Source organism: Megalobrama amblycephala, linkage group LG7 (assembly GCF_018812025.1).
Source record: "Megalobrama amblycephala isolate DHTTF-2021 linkage group LG7, ASM1881202v1, whole genome shotgun sequence".
NCBI lineage: Eukaryota > Metazoa > Chordata > Actinopteri > Cypriniformes > Xenocyprididae > Megalobrama > Megalobrama amblycephala.
The window spans coordinates 51150383-51172267 of record NC_063050.1 but is presented as its reverse complement, the minus strand read 5'-3'; the positions used below and the strand labels follow the sequence as shown (position 1 = coordinate 51172267).

The window sequence follows — 21885 nt, the reverse complement described above, 5'->3', positions numbered from 1 at the left end:
TGCTCTTTTAAAGGGGGATTTTATCCAGCCCACTGTGGGGAGAGAGAGAGAGAGAGAGTTTGGGGGCTTGATGGGAGGGATCTCTCATCCTCTCCAGTCTCTGCGTGCGTAAATGTCGGGAAATCTGGCACGACACAATCATCACCTGCGCAGTCATAAACCCGCAGGTACTGTCACCTAGAGTTCACAATTATTAAGAGTTGAGCAAGTTATATTGACGTTAGAAATATTTTAGATTATCTATATATCTTTATATATTAAAAAAAAAAAAAATCAATGTAGGCCTATCTATCTATCTATCTATCTATCTATCTATCTATCTATCTATCTATCTATCTATCTATCTATCTATCTATCTATCTATCTATCTATCTATCTATCTATCTATCTATCATATAGATTCTAATATAAATATGTGGAAATATATTAAAGTTTTACATAATGTATACTAATTAAAGATATTTTAAAGTTTAATTGTTTTAATAAACTCAACATTTACAGTTTTAGAAACAAAAGGCCTTAATATCAAAATACTTCATGACTTATGATCAAAATAACAGCCGAGATTGCATGCATTTTATACTTTAGCAGATTTTTTTTTTTTTAAAACTTGGATTACAATCAAATAACAAAAGTCATTTCAAACTGTATTTCATTCATTTCAACAGTTTTTGGTGTACTTTAAAATACACATGTAAAAAATGTGCTTTCTTTTCCCTTAGCCCTTATGTTTTTTAATTTGCTTAGCTAAAGATTTATCTTCCATGCTGAATAAAGAGAAAAGAGAGCAGAGCATTTCTGGACATAGTGCTTACCCATCATGCCTTGAGTTTTTTTTTTTTTTTTTTTTTTTTATGGATGGAAAATATGTGATATTGCTGGTGCATGTTTTCGTCTAGCCTAGGTGATTCTGGAAGTCACTGAGTAAAAAGGGAAATAGCTGCTGGCTACAAAAAATGATTTAGAACTATGAGGCCTACAAACATTCATTTACAGGAACTGATGTCCAGTGCTGTCCATGTCTAGGCATGCGACTCATTATAAAACTCTCAATGCCAGCTGCAAGTTTGTTCAGCTTTGTCATCCAACTCTTTCCTTTTCACATCTGTGAAACACATAAGAAGGATTTTTAGGAATAATCATTATAGTCAATCTATGAAAGTTTGAGTGCTGCTCTTCTAAAAGGAAAAGAGGACAAACCAAGTACTAAGACATTTATAAACTCCCAATTGTTAGCTAATGTAATTTGTAATGGAAAAGAAAAAGATATTAAATTAGACAAATATGCTAAATACTTCATGCCCAATTGACCAATCCTTTCAAATCCTTTCATCAAAGTTGTCCTAAAACTTTCTTGGGACAACTTAGTTCTTAGGACAACTTTGATCAACTTTTTTTATCCTCTTCAATTCTTGACTGCTATATTTCAAGCATTCCATGTAATATTAACATTCAATTCAATGTTACTTCTGTGTGAAATTTACTAGCAATTTTCAGTGAAAACTGTTTCTACACCATTTTTGTTTTTGTTCAGTGTATGGTGCACACTCACAAGGCCTTCTGTGTATGAAGTTGTCTCACACCCCATATCCAGTTACAGTAAAGCAGTGTTGTAAGGGACCGTCTGAATCAGAAGCAAACAAGCACTCGCACAAACACCGCAGGCACGGAGCAAAGGCACGTTGGCCATTTGACAAGTTCAAAAACCTCATGATTCAGAAGTGAATTGACATAACAGGCAATGACTCAACGACAGACAGGTGAGCTCATCAAGACAGAGATACGGCCTCTGCAAGTTTTTGCCTCCAGCTGTTTTTTTCCGCTGCAATTTTTCAATGCATATGCTATAGAATCAACAGAGGATTCGCTAATTAAACAAAATGTCATTGAGAAAGCCTTGCTCCAGTATATAGTTGCATAACAGTGTGGATCTGTGCAGAGTTAGTTTAATATAAAGTCAGTGTGATTGGTGTGTGTGCAGTTCATCTACTCCGTAACACTTTGCTGAACTTTTCCCCTCAAAACTGATGCAAAACAGGACTTCACTGACAGGGCCGCTTAACGTTCTCCAAAGGTTTACAAGCCCTCTATTTCATCAAGTGCAACAAGATATTTTGTTCACTAAGCAATTTGCCTCCCATTCCATGTGTAGATGTCACAATTCTTTAGAATTTATGTTCAACTCATAGAGTTGATATAGAGTTCAAAATCTAACCCCGTACAGTCTGGGGTTTTCACGGTTGTGGATAAAACAAAAATATAAGATCCAAAATACAAAACACTGTGCGGATGATATTGTTCTGTTTTTTCTAAGCGCGTTCTTGTCTGTCACTTTAAATGCTCGAGCTCGTTATTGCAGGATGGATTTTGATTGGCTGTCAGAGTTCTGAAAGTAATTCCAACAGTATAGTTTCTCTGTGCCATTATCGTTATAGCAGTGGTGTGATCTCTGCTATTTTTTAATACTGATTACGATTTTTGGAACTATATCATTTTCATTGTCTTTATAGTTATCATTCTTGTTGCCAGCAGGTCTTAACTTTTTACAACTGATGAACGATAAAAACATTGAAAGCCAATCAGAATCTATTCCGCTTTAAAGGCGACTTATTATGCCTCTTTTCACAAGATGTAATATAAGTCTCTGGTGTCCCCAGAATGTGTCTGTGAAGTTTCAGCTCAAAATACCCCACAGATCATTTATTATATCTTGTCAAATTTGCACCTATTTGGGTTTGAGCAAATACATGCCGTTTTTATGTATGTCCCTTTAAATGCAAATGAGCAGCTGCTCCCGGCCCCCTTTCCAGAAGAGGGCGGAGCTTTAACAGCTTGCACTTCGGTTGCTCAACAACAACAAAGCTGGAGAATCTCACGCAGCCAAAACAATGATTGTCAGTAATGGTGTCTTACATTTGTCAAACCGGAGTCAACTTTTACAACTTTTATAATGCACCTGGACTTTTCTGAATGGTTAGTGGATAAATTTATGTAGTTGCTGTGGAGTTGATTCAGTTGTGCTTTTTCAAGTTGTCTGGGTTGGCAAATGCACTGGGGACCCGATTATAGCACTTAAACATGGAAAAAAGTCAGATTTTCATATAAGTATGTCCCCTTTAAAGAGCTCGGGCATTTAAAGCTGCAGACGACAAAACTCAGTGCGTGCCTATAATAAGCAGAGTGTTATCGTTCTTTGGTGTGGACACTAATATAGTTATCGCTATGGTTATCTATAGTTATTGTTCTTGGTGGGAACGGGCCTTAACAATGATGTAAGTGCACAGTCACAGATATAACCCAGAACACCTTGCTGACATTCTCCAAGACTCCCAGACGGGCTATATGCTACTCTTGCCCTCAAATTACTCTTTCACCTTGCCTGAGGGAAAATTCATGAATATTATTGTAATTGGTTGTAGTTTTGCAGTTTTCTGCAGTAAGTGACTGACTCAGTCCTAGCCAAATGTGAGATGGACCACCCCTCCTTGACCATTATTTGAATTTATCTTCTGAGAGTTATTAACTGTTTGTTTAAATGATTTCTCAGTTAAAGCATTCCCAAATGGCATATTACAGATAACAACAAGTATTTCTTAGCTGAATTTGCCAAGCCGTCTGAAAAATGCTCAACACTTAACAGCTTTGTTCACCACATTTTTCATTTTCTGTTGGCAACAGAAGTATGGGTACTTAAGTATGATGTATGTAATGGTCAATGCAATGCACAAAACCAAGAACTCTCAGTTCCATGATGAAATATCTCCTCCCACACACCCAGAGTTCACCGCTGCTGTACCGGTGCTATCACCCCCTTTTGTCAGTCATGGCTTTACATATTTTAACACTGTCAAAGAGTTATGGAGGTGATGGTAATTTGTATAGATGTTCATCTTAGTTGTAGGTTCTTTTGTCAGTTTGCCCATCACTTCACAGCTTATAAGATTTGTTTTTAGAAATTAATACTTTTATTCAGCAAGGACTCATTAAAGGTACACTATGTAACTTTTGGCCCTTTAGCTGTTAAAAAACAAACAAAAAAAAAACTGCTTGCATTTTTGCAGAAGAACATTGTTTTGGTTGGGCTTACCATAATGAATCAGGGTAAGACAAAAACACGTTTTGTAAGAAAGATTGATGATTTATTGACTCATTATTTAAATTTTGTTAATTTTGAAGAAAGAAAATTACATAGTGTACCTTTAGATTGATCAAACGTTACAGTAAAGACTCAAAAGATTTCTATTTCAAATAAATTCTATTCTTTTGAACTTTCTGTTCATCAAAGAATCCTGAAAAAAAAAAATATATTATGGTTTCCATGAAAAAATATTAAGCAACACAACTGATTTCTACATTAATATTACCACGAAATCAGCATTTTAGAATGATTTCTGAAGGATCATGTGACACTGAAGACTGGAGTAATGATGCAGAAAATTCAACTTTGCATCACATGAATAAATTGCATTTTAAAATATATTAAAATAGAAAAAAAGTTATTTTAAATTGTAATATTATATTCACAATATTGCTAATTAATATATCTTACCGACCCCAAACTTTTGAACAGTATCACAGATGACGACTTCTTGTCTAAGTTGGTGATTCAGAATAAGATGGAAAGTGGACTAGCCATTAGCCTTTTCAATAAACATGCAGGCAGAACTGAAGTGTTTGGTCAGCTTGAGCTTTGAGCCAGACCCGGCATTGTGAGGAGACTTTGGAATCTTGTCCGACGCCCACATATGTCTGCGAGGTGGAATGATTGTTCTTACAGGAAGGAATTAAGGATCAGAGATCCACTCACCTGGGCAGAGTCACACATTCATTGACCATTAAATCACTGGAGGAGTCTCTGTTGTTCCTAGAGTTCTGTGAATGTAGAGTCTGTGAGAATGGCTGGCTACACAAAAGAGCAGAATAACTATCATTTATCATGCAAAATTCTGACATCACTGTATGCAATTTGACTAGAAATGACTATTAGATTATCCTAATCCCCAAAGACCATCATTTTTGAAAGAAGTTTAAAGGGGTAGTTCTCCCAAAAATTAAAATACTGTCATCAATTACATCAATTTGTTCATCTTTTAAAACACAAATGAAAATATTTTTAATGAATGAAGATTTCTGTCCCTCCATTGAAAGTCTATTCACCCAAAACACTTCAAAACGTTCATAAAGAGATTGTAAAATAAACCCATATGAATTAAGTGGTTTAAGAGACACGATCACTTCATATTATTAAGAGATTTAATTTTGGCTTTTATTCACATATAAACACTGATCAGTAAACATACAGTACATAGAGCACTCAAATATAGTCGTACTTGATGTACTTCCTTGATCTCTTAGATTACATTAAAAATATCCTCATTTGTGTTCCGAAGATTAAAGGTAGGGTAGGCAATTTCAGAGAGGCTAGTAAAAGCAAGATCCCACCCTCCCTTCAGAGTGTCTCCAAAGCCACGCCTCCTTCGAATCAAATGAACGCACACAGCAGAGTCTGCTAACGATCACAAGTTGAGAGATGGCGTTAAATTACCTTATGTCTCGAAGCACATTACATTGCAATAATTATGAACATAAACAACTTACAGAGCTCTTACTTGTACCACCTGACTGCTGCAGATTAATTTTGGCATTGATAGTGTTGATAAAGAAAAGCATAAATCCGAGTCTGAGGATGTGAACGGCTCCGAGTACTGTTAAAGATGGCTGCTGTTTGTTTGTGGCGCTCAGTGACTGACGTCTGTCTACAACTCTGAATAGCCTTACAAAAAGCGCTGATGACGTGTGATGTCTGCGTGAGCAGGGTGCGCGGAGGTATGGAAAATATATGCTGACAGGCAGGTAGGACATTGTATCATAGAATTCGGACCAAATGCAATGATTGGATGAATATTGTTTGGTCCTAAGACTACCACAGAAGATTTTCAACCAACATAACAAAAAGTGTTAAAAATAAAAATAAAAAACGAAAAATTAACAAAAGCTTTATGGGTTCAGAACAACATGAGGGTTAGTAATTGATGACAGAATTATAATTTTTGGGTGAACTAACCCTTAAAATTAAACAACTTCTCGTTCATTGTAATTTCAAAATTGTATGCAAATTGAAGAATGAGTTGACTTTGTTTTATGCAGACAGCAGGAGACAAATTTCGCTAGAGCTTAAGCTGCATTTAAATTGCACTCTCTCCACTGTTTAAAATGCTCAAACAGCAGTGCAGTGATTTCAGGTATATCACCCTAAAAATGGCTTCCTTGACCTTGTCCCAAATGGCACCTAAAGCACTCATGATCTTCATACGAATCCGCACTTTCATGACGTAACGTTGCTTTGACTGTCGGGAAGAAGTCTGCTGCGGAGTTCGCTTCAGGCTCAGCAAAAGAGCGCATCGAGGGCCCATTCTTCTGAAACCTAAAATGACAAATAGGACACCCTACAGTCTCATGGACTTTACAGACATGCGCAAGCAGCAGCCAATGTAAGTCCACAAGACCGTAAATGCATTTGATGTGTGCCATTTGGGACAAGGCCCTTAGTCTCTGCACATTACACTGCGAACTACACTTGAGAACCTTCACTTCCATAATATGAAACAGTTATATAAAAGTGATATCAATTTTCTGTCATCACTTCTCACTTGTGGTACATTGTGGTTGAGATATTCTCATCTCATGTTCCGCCAGGACCAGGTGGGAGAACATTTACAGTCAGAGGGATAAAGCCTGCGAGACATTGTCAACCCTTTTAGGGGATGTTTGTACCAGATTTCTTTTAAACGTAATAGATATGTTTCCATGGAGTCTCTGTAGACAAACACAAATATTAGCCAGAAACTGTTGAGTCACATAGATGGGCTAAATTACTGTTCAAATGCCAGATGTTACTGCAATTAGTATATAAAGGACAAAAACAACTTCTTCCATATATCTAAAATACACTATTCATGTAGATTCTCTTTTTGCAGTATATATTATAATGGTCTCACTTATTAAGTTCTGACTTTGTCCAGCCAAAAATGAATAGGAGAAAAGAAAACACTCAGATCGTCTGAGTTTTGGATATTTTGGTCTTTCTCCATTAAAATAGATGGCAGAAAGAATCTTTATTTGTATGACTAGAAATAGTATTTCTGAGCTATTCCCAAGATGGCAAATTGATTAAAAAGTCAAATTGAATGACTTAATTTCACATTGTGTAATAAGGATGAATGATCTTCTGCTTGCATTTATAAAATGCAGTCAAGTGAGGTAATTTTTTGTAACTTTCTTTACTTCCAGACAAGGTTTTTGCTCTTGAAAACCAAAGTTTGTCTTGACTAACTTGTCTAGTCCTTCTCTTCTTCCTGTTCGGCACTTATTCTTTTTCTCTTCCTCACTCTTCACCTTCACGTGAAAATTGTTTTACATTCACCCACAGAATTCCGATTTATCCATACTAATCTCGCAGAACGTCACTTCGCCTCATCCTGCTCATGTTGGGCTGATGGAGCTTTGACAACGTGCTGGATTCCACATGAACACGATGCTCCACTGAACCAGTTCCTGTTTGCCGGGACACTCTATGGTGAACGGACGGCCAAGCCTGGTGGTGGCGAGACCATGTTATCCTCAGGGAAACTCAGTGACTCAGCGTTGGTGCTCAGGTAGACATGAGTGTGTGTTTGTTGACGGTGTGTGAATGGTGACGGTTGTTCAGTCACTCAACAGTGTCGGCAACACTCTTGACCTCCAGACCACTCTTGTCTCTGCAGACGGTTGGTTTTTATGATGTCTCTTGTTTCTTGTGTTATGATGTCTGGGAGGAATAATGTAGCCTTTCTTAGGTCATCTGTAAGTTCACAAATAAACACCCAGTTCAATTAATCAACAACTGTCATTAAAACTAAGAGAAATAATGGTTTGATTTTCTATAGAGCTCATTAAGACTTACAAATATGCCATTTGAAGTGTATGCACTGAAAATAGGCTAAATCACTATTATTTAACAAATGATATAAATCACAAAACTCACAAAATGTATTTTTTGCTCTTCCGGTTTCATTTCCCTTAAAGGATAAGTCCACTTTTAAATACACTTTTCCTGATAAATTTACTCACCCCCATGTCATCCAAGATGTTCATGTCTTTCTTTCGTCAGTCGAAAAGAAATTAAGGTTTTTGATGAAAACATTACAGGATTTTTCTCCATATAGTGTATTTCAATGGCTACCAACAGATTGAAGGTCCATATTACAGTTATGAGTAATATACAATACCAGATGAGTAATAAGGGTCTTATCTAGCAAAACGATCGGTCATTTTCTAAAAGAATACAACCGTTTATGCTTTATAAACAAAATATATATACGGAACGAACGCGGCGCCAGTTTAGTTTTTTTCCGTAAGTAGAATAGGGAAGGCGTAGGACATTCAGCGTAAGCGTTATGAAGAATGCGGAAGCGGAAAGTACGTTCAAGGCGATATTTTGTTTATAAAGCATAAACGGTTGTATTTTTTTCGAAAATGACCGATCGTTTTGCTAGATAAGACCCTTATTACTCATCTGGTATCGTTTAAAGCCCTTGAAGCTGCACTGAAACTGTAATATGGACCTTCAACCTGTTGGTAGCCATTGAAATACACTATAAGAAGAATAATCCTGGAATGTTTTCATCAAAAACCTTAATTTCTTTTCGACTGACGAAAGAAAGACATGAACATCTTGGATGACATGGGGGTGAGTAAATTTATCAGGAAAAGTGTATTTAAAAGTGGACTACTCCTTTAAGTCAATGGGCTTTTTTAACTCTTTCCCTGCCAACTTTTTTTAAAAGTTCCCAGCCACAGCCAGCATTTTTTGATAATTTTCTAGAATATTTTGTTTAATGAATAACTGAACATGCAATATTTCAAAAGAAAGAATGGAACCTTTGATTTAAAAAAAAAAAAAATCTAGCTTATTCTAGCTTCATTCTTTTTTTATCAACACTTGAATGTGGGTAATTTTCATAAAAATGCAACATTTTGAACAAAAAGCTGAGAAAATCATATTTTTTCAAAGACTACAACATGCATAAGCAATGCTTTTATCGCTTGTTTATGCTCCTTTTTTGCCTGTACTTGTACTCTTTTAGAAAATGCGTAACAGCGCCCCCCTACCGTATAACAGTGAAAACACAATTCTGTCAGTGGGAAAGAGTTAATGGGTTTTTGGTTAAATGCCTGAAATAAAGTCTATGGTTAACACAAGCTCAAGATATGTTTACATTTTATTCTACGACATAAATTAAATCAGTAATGCTTGTGACTTTTACGTGTCTTGAAAAAGGTGGCTGCTAACAAGTGGCTAAATAGGACAACTGAGGTTGTCAAAGACTTTAAACTTCATCAAGCTATCAGGTAAACCCATCTACTCACTAGTCCACTTTCACAGCCTTATTGGGTTTATAATTAAACTATTCTAGCTTAAACTTTACAATTGTAGATTTAAATAAAGTTTCACAGAGTTATCGGAAGCTTAGTGGTGGATATGTTGAAGTCATGTGACAATGGTGTAGTTCTTTAAAGCCTAACTTTAGCTTTTTACTTCTGGAGATTGTGTTTAGGCATGATATTATTTGTGAAGATTATCTTGATGAACAAAACATGTACGAGTTTAGTGCAAACTAAGTGTTTCTCAAATGATTCTTGACCTATTATGGAAACCTTCTTAGCCTGGCAGAGCAGGTTTATACTAAAGTCATGCATCACATTATCATCTATGCACACCGTAAATTCTGGGACGGAGGGTGAGGGGTCATTTCCATTGTAAGGTGATTGCAAGACTTCAAATTTCAGTCAGCACACCTTAGTGAAGTCTAAACAGTGTCTGGAAACTGGCAGGACAGGGTGGGACTTGAACACACACACAAACACGCACACACACTGCAGGTACAGGGTGAGAGAAGTAATGAAACAGCTGCCTCTACAAGACCCGAGAGGTGCTGTTTGCTAAGGTGTCTGACTGGTTCCTTTTTTTAACATCTCATGCGACCACTAAAATGTCTGAATGACACTGTGGTTCTACAGAAGTTTTGTTCTCTACTGAACCCAGTGCAGAGAAATACACTTTATATTTGCATAGAAATACAATCTCTCTTAAGCACATTCTCTTAAAATCAAACACTAGCGAAAATGCTACTTATAACAGGTGGGATGGAGACCTAAAATGGGCCACAAACAGCAGAGATTATCTAAATGCAAATTATAAAGTGCAACTACTATATAATTGTGCATAGTTAGGATAGAAAAATGAATAGGTGTATCATCTTTTAAAAGGGAGGAGAAAACATTTCCCTTATCTTTTGTCGTTGACGTCAAAGGCTGTGCATCTTTATCAACTGTATCTAGATTCATCTGTCTCTAGCACCTTGTAAAATTAGGCGCATGCGAATATGATAAGGTTGCTTGACATCTTTGAAAAACAAGGTTTCTGTTGACTACAATGTGCTTTATGAGATGACAACAACATGAAACAGCAAAATTCAAAAGACATTAAGAACATAAACACTGCTTTTGCATATAGTTAGGCCTGTGCAGTTGATGGTAATATGAATACATTTTATGTATAATTTTAAAGACATTTTTGTTTACTTTTTTATAGGGATGCATGATATATCGGCCACCATATCGGTATAAGCCAATGCATGTTTATTTTTAATGTTATCATTATCGGCCTTATAAGAAAATTTGGCTGATATATTAAAGCAGATAAATAATGGATTATTTCCTTCAGCTGAGACACTTCAGATGTGCACTGTCTGCCATTATGGTTTTGAATTGCTTGAAATATGATTAAAATCACTTCAAAAAGGAAAATACAGTTAAGTAAAGTCTGTCATATAGGCTACATAAGATAACATTAAAATTGTGTGCTTGTGGCATGGCTTTTAATGGTGAGACATTTTTTTGTAATCAGACTCTCAAAAATTGTATACAAATTTGGATTTGGATTTATCAGCCAATATATCGGTTATCGGCATTCAAATATAAAGAATTATCAGTTATCGGTATTGACAAAAATGTCATACTTTTTTATGATAATCAAGTTTGGGACTAAACCAGATGAGAACCACCGTCTGACGATACAATAAAGATATATTTCCATCAAAATTATTTACAAAGCCTTTAGAATTCACCAATATTTCTTACCAGACAAATTTTAGAAAAAATAAAGTTTACGACTGGCACACTGCCTGTTATATACATTATATACAATAACATTTTATGTGTATGATATATTTAGCTATATACAGTGACCCAAAAAGATATTTGGACACCTTAACCACACTTACGGTATGTTTACATGACAATGATGTATTAAAAACAGAAAAGTTTTTCCTTTGCATTTTTTGTGACACCATTGTCAAAGCGATCCCTGTTCACACAGATCCTTGTAAATGACTAAAAACCCTGTAATCTGCTGCCAGGCCAGTAGTTGGCGGTGTCACTTTGTCAAGAAACACTACGCATGTGCATGAGGTCACCGTTTTCACAAATTCACATTTTTTTCTAATACAGTGCATGTATTTAGTGAAATGCTCCTCTCTAGAGTTCATTTCTCTAGTGAACTAACATGCTGTGGACACTAAATGACTTGCCTGAGGTAAATGTAATGCTGCATGAGATATTATTCTCAAGCTGTTTTATTGGTGTATTTTTGCGGTTGAAACACTGGATAAGAGATAAAACATATACACATATATGCATAGATCATCTTCTTCTCCACTTTTTTTCTGAAGTGGCGGTTAGCAAACAGTGTTGCATTACTGTGTGCGCCCCCTTCTGGATTGGAGTGTGGATCGCCTGTGACTGACTATATTCATCGCCTGACTGCATGCACCGAACCATGACGTCCGTACCGTGACTGTTCGGGATGAATACATATACCGTTACACCCCTAGCCAAACGTCATAAAAACTTTTACATTTGTAGTTTAAAACGGTAGTTTAAAACATCCAAGCAAGTGGCATTTAATTTAAAGAACATTAGCACAAACACTTTTCCCATATCACAAAAATACGTTTTTTTTAGGTGTTAAATGATTATACAACAGATCTGACTTCATTCTGTGCATCCACTATCACTATGAGAACTCTGGGTTAAAAGTCATTGCAAAAATGGCTCAGAAATGATAGAGAGAGAAAAGAGAAAAGCATAATTTGTCTGCAAATGCCAGTTGGTTTGATTTTCTTTTTTTATATCCAATGCTTCCAGTTTAACATATGGTGCATGTGTCTAAATACTTTTCAGGGCCACTGTATTGTTAAATATAAACACAGTAATTAACAATATCTAAATATAATCATTTTCAGGGGCGTAACAACCATTATAAATTATAGAAAGGTCTAAGTTTGTCCCTTCAATAATTTTTTATTGAGTCATGCATTCAAGCCCCCTACACACATTTTTCAAATAGTCCTTTATACGCCCTCATTTTAAATTGCAATATACAACTTATATTTCATCATTATATCTTATAAGTATCATAGATGATGAAATCTACTCGCCAAACAATTCTTTGTTAGTTAACACTGTCTACTCTTGCTGTCCTTCCTGATGACTGTGGTCTCTCTTTATTTGGCAACATTCAGGTCATTTTGCCCAGACCAGGCCACAGTTTCATGCCCATGCGATGTTGATTTAGTGAGTGATGATAGTATGACCCGACCATCCGCTGGTACTAATAGTGTTCTCTGTTCTCCAAATGTACAGACACACACACACAGGTTGGGGTGAAAGAGAAATGCCTAAAATGGGCAAAGCTGTCTGTGTTTTCTCTGCTAGCCAAGAGCAAAAATGTCCTGAGTCATCACATCCAACCAAAGGCAAGTTAATGAACGCTCTGCTAATAATCTTTTCTGCAATCCTCTAGTTGAAGCTGTATTAGTGCTCGTCATCTAACGTTGATTTGTATGGCCAATCACAAAAGCATCTTTTAAGCATAAATGTTGCAAATCAAATCACATAAGGACTGACAAAAATAAAGCTTTGATGGTTGCATTCAGAAAGAGTATGATTACCCAGAAATCTTACTGCATTAACTGGAAATGAATGTTTTATTACATCCAGTGAGAGAAGCCAAAAGAGTCGAGGAGATTGTTCACAGCTGAGCAAGCTCAGCTTTTCATCATTTATCAGGACAATTTGTTTCAGATGTCATTTCTATCTGTAGGTGACGTAACCCAACAGCTGTACATTTGTGTTGTGGACGCCCTAGTATTTCAGCTTCCAGACTATTTACAAATGAGATAATCAGCTTGTTTAAGGCTTGATCCTAAAAACTTCAGTCTGTTTATCTGGAGAACAAAATTCAAAGGATAGCAAACTTTAGACCAAACGCAAGAGCACTGAAGACTTTAGTGAACATGAAACACTTGCTCCCTGAAGTTAACCTTGTTTACAGCACATTTTCTCTGATAAACAACCAGTCTTCATACATGCCTAATTTAAAATAAGCAAATATTAACTTACGGACCACACAAAATGCTTGAAAGTAAGGTTTAGACATCCAAATCTCTTCTAGCCAAAAACATGAAAACAATCTTTACCAAACACATGCTCAGCTGTGATTCATCTAATCATGGAAACAAGTAGCCTACTTACAGTGATTGCGAGTTTATATCTTATAATTCTGAGAAAGTTCTCTAAAAAGTCATTTTAAATTGTTTCTATACAATTCCTCTCTCCAAATAGTTCCACTTTAAGTCCATTACTGTAAACACAATCATTCTTAATTTATTTTTATTATTTTTTTTTTTACAAACAAGAGACAACTTTTTTCCACAGAATTGTACAGAAGTTGAATTGTACCTGGGTCTTTCTCTAAGCAATTGCTATTAATTTATTACAAATGAAGACATAACATTTGCAAGTCATGTCATATTAAAAACAAATGTGAAGCAGTTTCTCAGTAATTGATCAGAATTGATTTGATCAGAATTATTGCTGTTTTTATTGTGAAATAGCTCAGCCATTACTGAGTGGAACAAACTTTACAAAAAACATTGTGGCAATGGTAGATGGTATCATATGGTTTTGGCAGTACTGAATGACTATATACGAGTACTATATACAAACCTGATTCCAAAAAAGTTGGGACACTGTACAAATTGTGAATAAAAAAGGAATAATTTACAAATCTCATAAACTTATATTTTATTCACAATAGAATATAGATAACATATCAAATGTTGAAAGTGAGACATTTTGAAATGTCATGCCAAATATTGGCTCATTTTGGATTTCATGAGAGCTACACATTCTAAAAAAGTTGGGACAGGTAGCAATAAGAGGCCGGAAAAGTTAAATGTACATATAAGGAACAGCTGGAGGACCAATTTGCAACTTGTTAGGTCAATTGGCAACATGATTGGGTATAAAAAAGAGCCTCTCAGAGTGGCAGTGTCTCTCAGAAGTCAAGATGGGCAGAGGATCACCAATTCCCCCAATGCTGCGGCGAAAAATAGTGGAGCAATATCAGAAAGGAGTTTCTCAGAGAAAAATTGCAAAGAGTTTGAAGTTATCATCATCTACAGTGCATAATATCATCCAAAGATTTAGAGAATCTGGAGCAATCTCTGTGCTTAAGGGTCAAGGCCGGAAAACCATACTGGATGGCCGTGATCTTCGGGCCCTTAGACGGCACTGCATCACATACAGGAATGCTACTGTAATGGAAATCACAACATGGGCTCAGGAATACTTCCAGAAAACATTGTCAGTGAACACAATCCACCGTGCCATTCGCCGTTGCCGGCTAAAACTCTATAGGTCAAAAAAGAAGCCATATCTAAACATGATCCAGAAGCGCAGGCGTTTTCTCTGGGCCAAGGCTCATTTAAAATGGACTGTGGCAAAGTGGAAAACTGTTCTGTGGTCAGACGAATCAAAATTTGCAGTTCTTTTTGGAAAAATGGGACGCCATGTCATCCGGACTAAAGAGGACAAGGACAACCCAAGTTGTTTTAGCGCTCCGTTCAGAAGCCTGCATCTCTGATGGTATGGGTTGCATGAGTGCGTGTGGCATGGGCAGCTTACACATCTGGAAAGGCACCATCAATGCTGAAAGGTATATCCAAGTTCTAGAACAACCTATGCTCCCATCCAGACTTTGTCTCTTTCAGGGAAGACCTTGCATTTTCCAACATGACAATGCCAGACCACATACTGCATCAATTACAACATTATGGCTGCGTAGAAGAAGGATCCGGGTACTGAAATGGCTAGCCTGCAGTCCAGATCTTTCACCCATAGAAAACATTTGGCGCATCATAAAGAGGAAGATGCGACAAAGAAGACCTAAAACAGTTGAGCAACTAGAAGCCTGTATGAGACAAGAATGGGACAACATTCCTATTCCTAAACTTGAGCAACTTGTCTCCTCAGTCCCCAGACGTTTGCAGATTGTTATAAAAAGAAGAGGGGATGCAACACTGTGGTAAACATGGCCTTGTCCCAACTTTTTTGAGATGTGTTGGTGCCATGAAATTTAAAATCAACTTATTTTTCCCTTAAAATGATACATTTTCTCAGTTTAAACATTTGGTATGTCATCTATGTTGTATTCTAAATAAAATATTGAAATTTGAAACTTTCACATCATTGCATTCTGTTTTTATTCACAATTTGTACAGTGTCCCAACTTTTTTGGAATTGGGTTTGTACATGCATTTAGTTGGAACTCCATGGTATATGTCTAAAAACAAAGATGTTGCCATGGTACATGTTGAACAAAAAGTGTATTACAATAAACACCATGATGCAGTTTTTTCTTACTAAACCTATAGAGTCATTTACTCTGCTTGGCAATGGTTTGCTCCCTAATGCCAAGCTAGTTTTTGCACAACGTCAAATGCACATTCCAGTGTCATTTTCCCATTATACTCATAAAGGTCATACTGAGTCCAGTGAATGCCTTGGAATTGCAAAGTTAGTAGGCTTTTGTTGCAGGGCATATTTGTATTGAGCGATAACGGTATCGTATGAGAGCCACTGACATGTTGAAAATAAAGCTTGACACAGGACACAGTATTTAACATGGGCCTGTTTTCTGGGTTCAGTTGGGTTCAGGATCTCACCATAAATTCATCACAGTATTTTAGGAATTGAAACCTTCCGATGCTGCACACTCGCACACTTCCAAAACGAAGCCAGTCATCAACCGCACCCTGGACTCTCCTTTTAACACAGGAACTCCAGAAGGACAAAAAAGGGGAAATGCAAACAGCAGTCAGCATGCTGGCTTTTGTTGGACACTTAACGGTGGAGTGAAAGTTTCTCTCGATTGGAGCGGAGTCATTTTAGCTCTCCTCCACATGACTCAGACTCTGTCTGTCTGTGGGAGGCGTAGACCCGGTGCTAATTAAGGTATTTCCCAGCAACCACCACTCCTGTTTTGGGAGGGAATTACTGCAGGGACTTGTTTTGCATTTTGCATGAGTGTATTGCCAGACATTTTCCATATGTAGGTGCTTACTGGTATTTCACAGGCACTATCTTCATAAAACTGTTCAAAAACTGTGCAGAGAACTCAATAATGATACATGTTATAGAAAAACAAAGTTGCCTGCGCTAATATTCATTCGAAACGAATATTCTTATAATATCCTACTCTAACTTAAAAAGGGCAGTTCTGATAGATTTGTTGCTCATATAATTATATAAATATCATTTCATGCAAATGTAAATATTTCTTGTGTGCGTTGTTGCATATTTTCCAATCTTTATCAGCTTTCGTCTAACTAATGGAATATTTATGGAATCTGTTGGTGAACTGCAAGAAATGGCTGATTAGCAATTATAAACAAAAATATAGCTGCGAGCAGCAATTATCAGGGTTCAAGCATTTTACACATTTAAGTCAATATGTAAAAAAGTATCATGTTTTATTTAGCAAGCATGTAACCACTTACATCATAGAAGGAAAAGACCATTTACAGCCAATACAGGCAATTTACCAAAGGAAATAATTTTTTAAAGCTTTTTAACAGTTATAGCACCGTCCATTCTCCATAAAAGTTTGCATACCTTCTTCTTTAGAATCATGTGCCGCATGTGCTCGCCTAATGATGCAAAGTTCTGAGTTTTTGTTTAGGAATGATAGGCTTTTGGGTAGAATTGGCCATGCCTGTTTTTTAAATGACCCTGTTATATACATCCAAAGGCCAAAGTTTTGATAACTATTGACCTAGAGAGTTCCAAGAATTGTGCCACAGTGGTTTTGTTGAGGTTGAGCAAAAAACCTAGGACTACTTCACCAAAGTTGGTCTTTGAAATAATCCCCAATATTTACTCCAACATTTAATGGACAGAGGCGGTCCTAGAGGCAAAGCTGCTCAGAATGAGGAGTTCTACCATGTGGTACAAATGTCGTGGGCGTGTGTGAAAAATCATGCTATACACAATCCTTTATAGCCGTTTTCATGTGTTTTTCCTGTTATAGCACCACCAAGTGGCCAGTCACCGCATTCTTTTTCACGCAATCATAAAATGAGCTTTTACATAGGTGTGCAGAGTTTGGTGAAAATATCTCCATTCGCGAGTTATAGCCATTTTAGTAAAAGTGGCTCCACCCACTTAGAACGTTTTGGCGGCCCTTAGGGACTGTGAATCAAAATGTCCATTTTTTTTTTATCATTACTGACTCCAATAATTATCAGACTCCAGACAATCTCACTGCACTTATTTGGTTCTGATCGGGCCAAAATTCTAGGACTAGTGAATCATTCATGAATCATTCATTCAATGATGTCTTTCAAAAACACAGATTTGTTTAGGAAAGAATCGAGTGACTGTCTTTGTGAGTGAGTCATTGAATCATTCGTTCAACCAGGGGCATAGTTTGCGGGGGGGATGGGGGGGAGGTAACCCCCCCAATATTCAAATCCATCAGTTACAACCCCCCCAATATTGCAACATGAAAATCACAGTAGATCTATACTAACATATATGTATAATTCATTTATTTTGTAACAATAATTTTGTGTCTAATCGAATATGAGTTTGTCATAATAAATTAGTCAAAAAAGTACCTCCCTTCCATTGAACCGATTGGTAACGCCCAACCAATGAGCGTCGCACTTTCACCAAAACAACGCGAGTGGAGCTCTAATGTTTGAATGGAGAGCATGGTTAGCACCAAAAAATGAAGAGAACCGTTGCCCAGCCGACTATATTAAACTTCTGTTCAAAGAGGGACGTTAAAAAGAATAAAGCATGTACTGAGAAGGAGGTATGAAAACATTGTAATAGCTAGGTACACTCCACATATATTTTAGCTAGCTAATCCATTGCAATTTAGCCATAACTATCAGTATAACTGTAACCAGTTACCAAAAACAGCCGTCTGTTTTGTTACTTCATTTTTCAATAGTGTCTTATCAATGACAAAAGTATTCACATCGGTGTTTGTTTTCTTCCTTAATTAATCTGACTTTTGAACGAATTGGCTTGAATGAACGATTTAAGTAGCTCACTCATTAAACCGTCGAATCGCTGCCACCTACTGGTGGTTTCAATATTTAACATAATTTCTTTCTTTTTAGAATTACTCCGTTATATTAGAATTTGATGAATGGTTATAGATAAATTCCATAAAGTTATGATAGATAGATAGATAGATAGATAGATAGATAGATAGATAGATAGATAGATAGATAGATAGATAGATAGATAGATAGATAGATAGATAGATAGATAGATAAAGAAGAAATAAATTATCCAATAACGCTACACATAAAACAGATTTTTTTTAATTAAAAAAAAAAAATAACAGGCAGCATACCAACGCTCAACCCCCCCAATGTTGAAACCAAATCTACGCCCTTGCGTTCAACCAATCCATTTAAAAACACTTATTCTCTTAGGAACTGTCTTTATTGGTGAGACATGAAATCATTAATTCTACCAAATTGTTCAACAACACTAATTCATTCATAAACAAAACAACTGTCTTTATGAGGGACTCACTGATTAATAAACCGATTTGTTCAAAAACAACTGATTAATTCAGGAACATGTCTACTGTTTTTTTGTTTGTTTGATTTTTTTTAATGTTGTTTGGAACTATTTTCATTGCAGAAGCAAACATAGACAAAATAACTAACAAAATTGTGTCTAAAATATAAGTTAATCTCTTGTTTTATGTATTAAACTCTGTATAAAACAAATATCACATTCACAATCATTCTGTATCAGTTGGATTGCCTACGAAAGGTGATGAAAGGTAATGTTTATGATCACTCATAATATAGAGCCCACAGGTGCTGTGATGTGTGTATCACTCCCGCTTTCTAAGGGAAGTGAGTCTTACATAACCTAATAAGCAGACTGAGTGCAAACAAGTCTGGTTTTGTTAGACGAGAGCCAAGAGAGAAAATAAATACTTTCCGTCTCTCCGTGGTTTTTTAAAGCTTACAGTATGTGTGCGTACAGTGAGCGATGGTCAAACCTCAGACAGCGACAACATTGGGTAAGACTGTAAACTGGCAGGACAAGGCCGACCAAATAAGCCTGCTGTTTAATGTGGTTATGTGAGGTACAGTTTGTTTCCTCGGTCAAACAAAGAGCCGGAGAGGAGACACGGCCCATGAGCCACAAGCGGGAAGTGCCACGAGACTTCCAGAAGGTGTGACATCATCGCGGTTCAATGCAGTAAAATTATCCAGCAGAACATTTAACCATTGAACGTACAAGTCTCGTGTGCCTACTTTTGAAGACATTCAAGGGAAAATGTGAGACAAAGTCAAAGCAAAATTCCACTTGTTCATTCAGACACTTGTTTTTAAGGGAATATCATTCACGTGGTGGTACATTACAAAAATGACCATGAGATGAGTCTTTGTTTACCAAAACAGAGTCTGTAGACTAAACATCAAGTGTCACATGAAGGCATGTGCATGTAATGCATTGATAAAACAGCTTGCCACCAATATTTTTCTAAAGCATATTTCTCCCATGTCTAACAATAGATTGCATTACTTAGTTACTTTTAATGGAAAGTACTATTATATGTAACATTTCTGCTACTTTTTCTCATTTGGGCTGGGCTTGCTTGTTTGTATTTTTAGTAAATATTAAGGCCCTTTGACACCAAAAGTGAAATGAATAAGCCTCAGGCAGAAGGAAATGCGAATTCACTCCTGTACAGTAGAGGGTGCACCTCAAACAAACCTTTCAGCTGTGCTGCCATTCTGGATTAAAGAAGAATAGGATACAGGAGATAGAAGTTCAACACTCTTATTTCTAAATTTAATCTAAAGTCATTTTTGTCTAATCTAAAGTTACAAAGAAAGTGTAAACTAAATATTATTTTAGGATAGCCTTTATGTGATTCATGTGATTACTTTATTTGTTATTATATTGCCTTTCTATTTTATTTTAATTTTTTGTATTTTTTGTTTGATTAGTTTTTACTGCCTGCACTGTTATGTGTATCTTTTTAATTTCATTTTTTTATGTAAAGTGCTTTGAGATGCTACTTTTAAAGGCGCTATATAAAATAAAGTTTATTATTATTATTATTATTATTATTATTATTAAACTGGTGTCACATCAGTTACACTTTTTCCGTAAGTTGAATAGGAAAGGCGTAGGACATAGCATAAGCTTTTTGAACTGCAAGAGTTTTACACTTTCTTCGTACGTTGAATACAGAACGCGGTCTGGCGGAAGCTAGATATTTTACTTCATAACTTTTTAAATATGGATATTTTTTACACAAATGCATCGCTTCGCTTCAGGCCTTTATTAACCCCCGGAGCCGTGTGGAGTACGTTTATGATGGATGGATGTGGATGGAAGCATTTTCTTCAGCTCATACTTGTGACCCCTGTTCACTGCCATTATAAAGCTTGGATGCGTCAGGATATTTATTAATATACCTCTGATTGTGTTCATCAGAAAGAAGAAAGTCATATACACCTAGGATGGCTTGAGGGTGAGTAAAACTTTGGCTAATTTTCATTTGAAAGTGAACTAATCCTTTAATAAAGTGAGATTAAATGCATAAAGTATATTTGTGTAATTTAATATAGTTAATTATTACAGGTTTGCATAAAATTCTGAGATTGCATTTCACTGTTTATATTCATTTTGAGGAATACTGAATACTTTTTGTGCAAATGAGATGAGTAAATGCATGTTCACATTTAGTCTAGAACAACAATACCATCATGTTCACACAGCGCACACAACACCTCTGTGCTTTATTTCTCTCAACATGGGGACAGGAGAGCTCAGTCAATAAATGTAAAAAAGTAACTTACTTTACTTGTTTGAAAAAATAACTTAGATATTTTGTTGTAAATTGAAAAAGTAATGCGTTACTTTACTAGTTACTTGAAAAAGTAATCTGATTACGTAACTTAAGTTACATGTAATGCTTTTCCCCCAACACTGTTCTTGAGTACTTATAATGACACAAATTAGGCATCTTTTAGAGAACATTTCTCAACATTTCTCCATTCTCAGTCATTAAATATTTTGCATATTTGTTTTAGATAGAAAAGTCAAGAGATCTCAAACACTTCTCAAACATTTCTCACCAAATATATCTCAAGACCAGCAGATGGAAATGTTTTATCTTTACCGTATGCCAGCAACATCTGAAAGAAAGTTGATCGATCAACCACGACTGATAACTCCATACACAATCTGCTGAGCAATGACAGATAAACTTCTATGCAATACAGGTTTCCTCTGGGTCCAGCCCTGTCTCAGTGATCATTCATGTCTGACAATCAGCAGCTGTATTCGTCCAGTCAAGCCATGATGAAAAACCATCTGCTCAGAGAACAGCCTGTTCCTCAGGGCTTGAGGACTGTGGAGATTAATGACTCAAGATGTTGATAAGCA

At 36.3% G+C, this 21885-nt stretch overlaps 1 long non-coding RNA gene across 1 annotated transcript; it reads right to left on the bottom strand.

Moving 5' to 3' along the window:
* Positions 1-362: 362 nt before the first annotated feature.
* LOC125272856 lies at positions 363-21885 on the bottom strand. Its single transcript, XR_007185935.1, has 3 exons — positions 21620-21885; positions 4808-7840; positions 363-1105 (listed from the first exon to the last, which is right to left on the bottom strand). It is a non-coding gene; the product is annotated as an uncharacterized LOC125272856 (long non-coding RNA).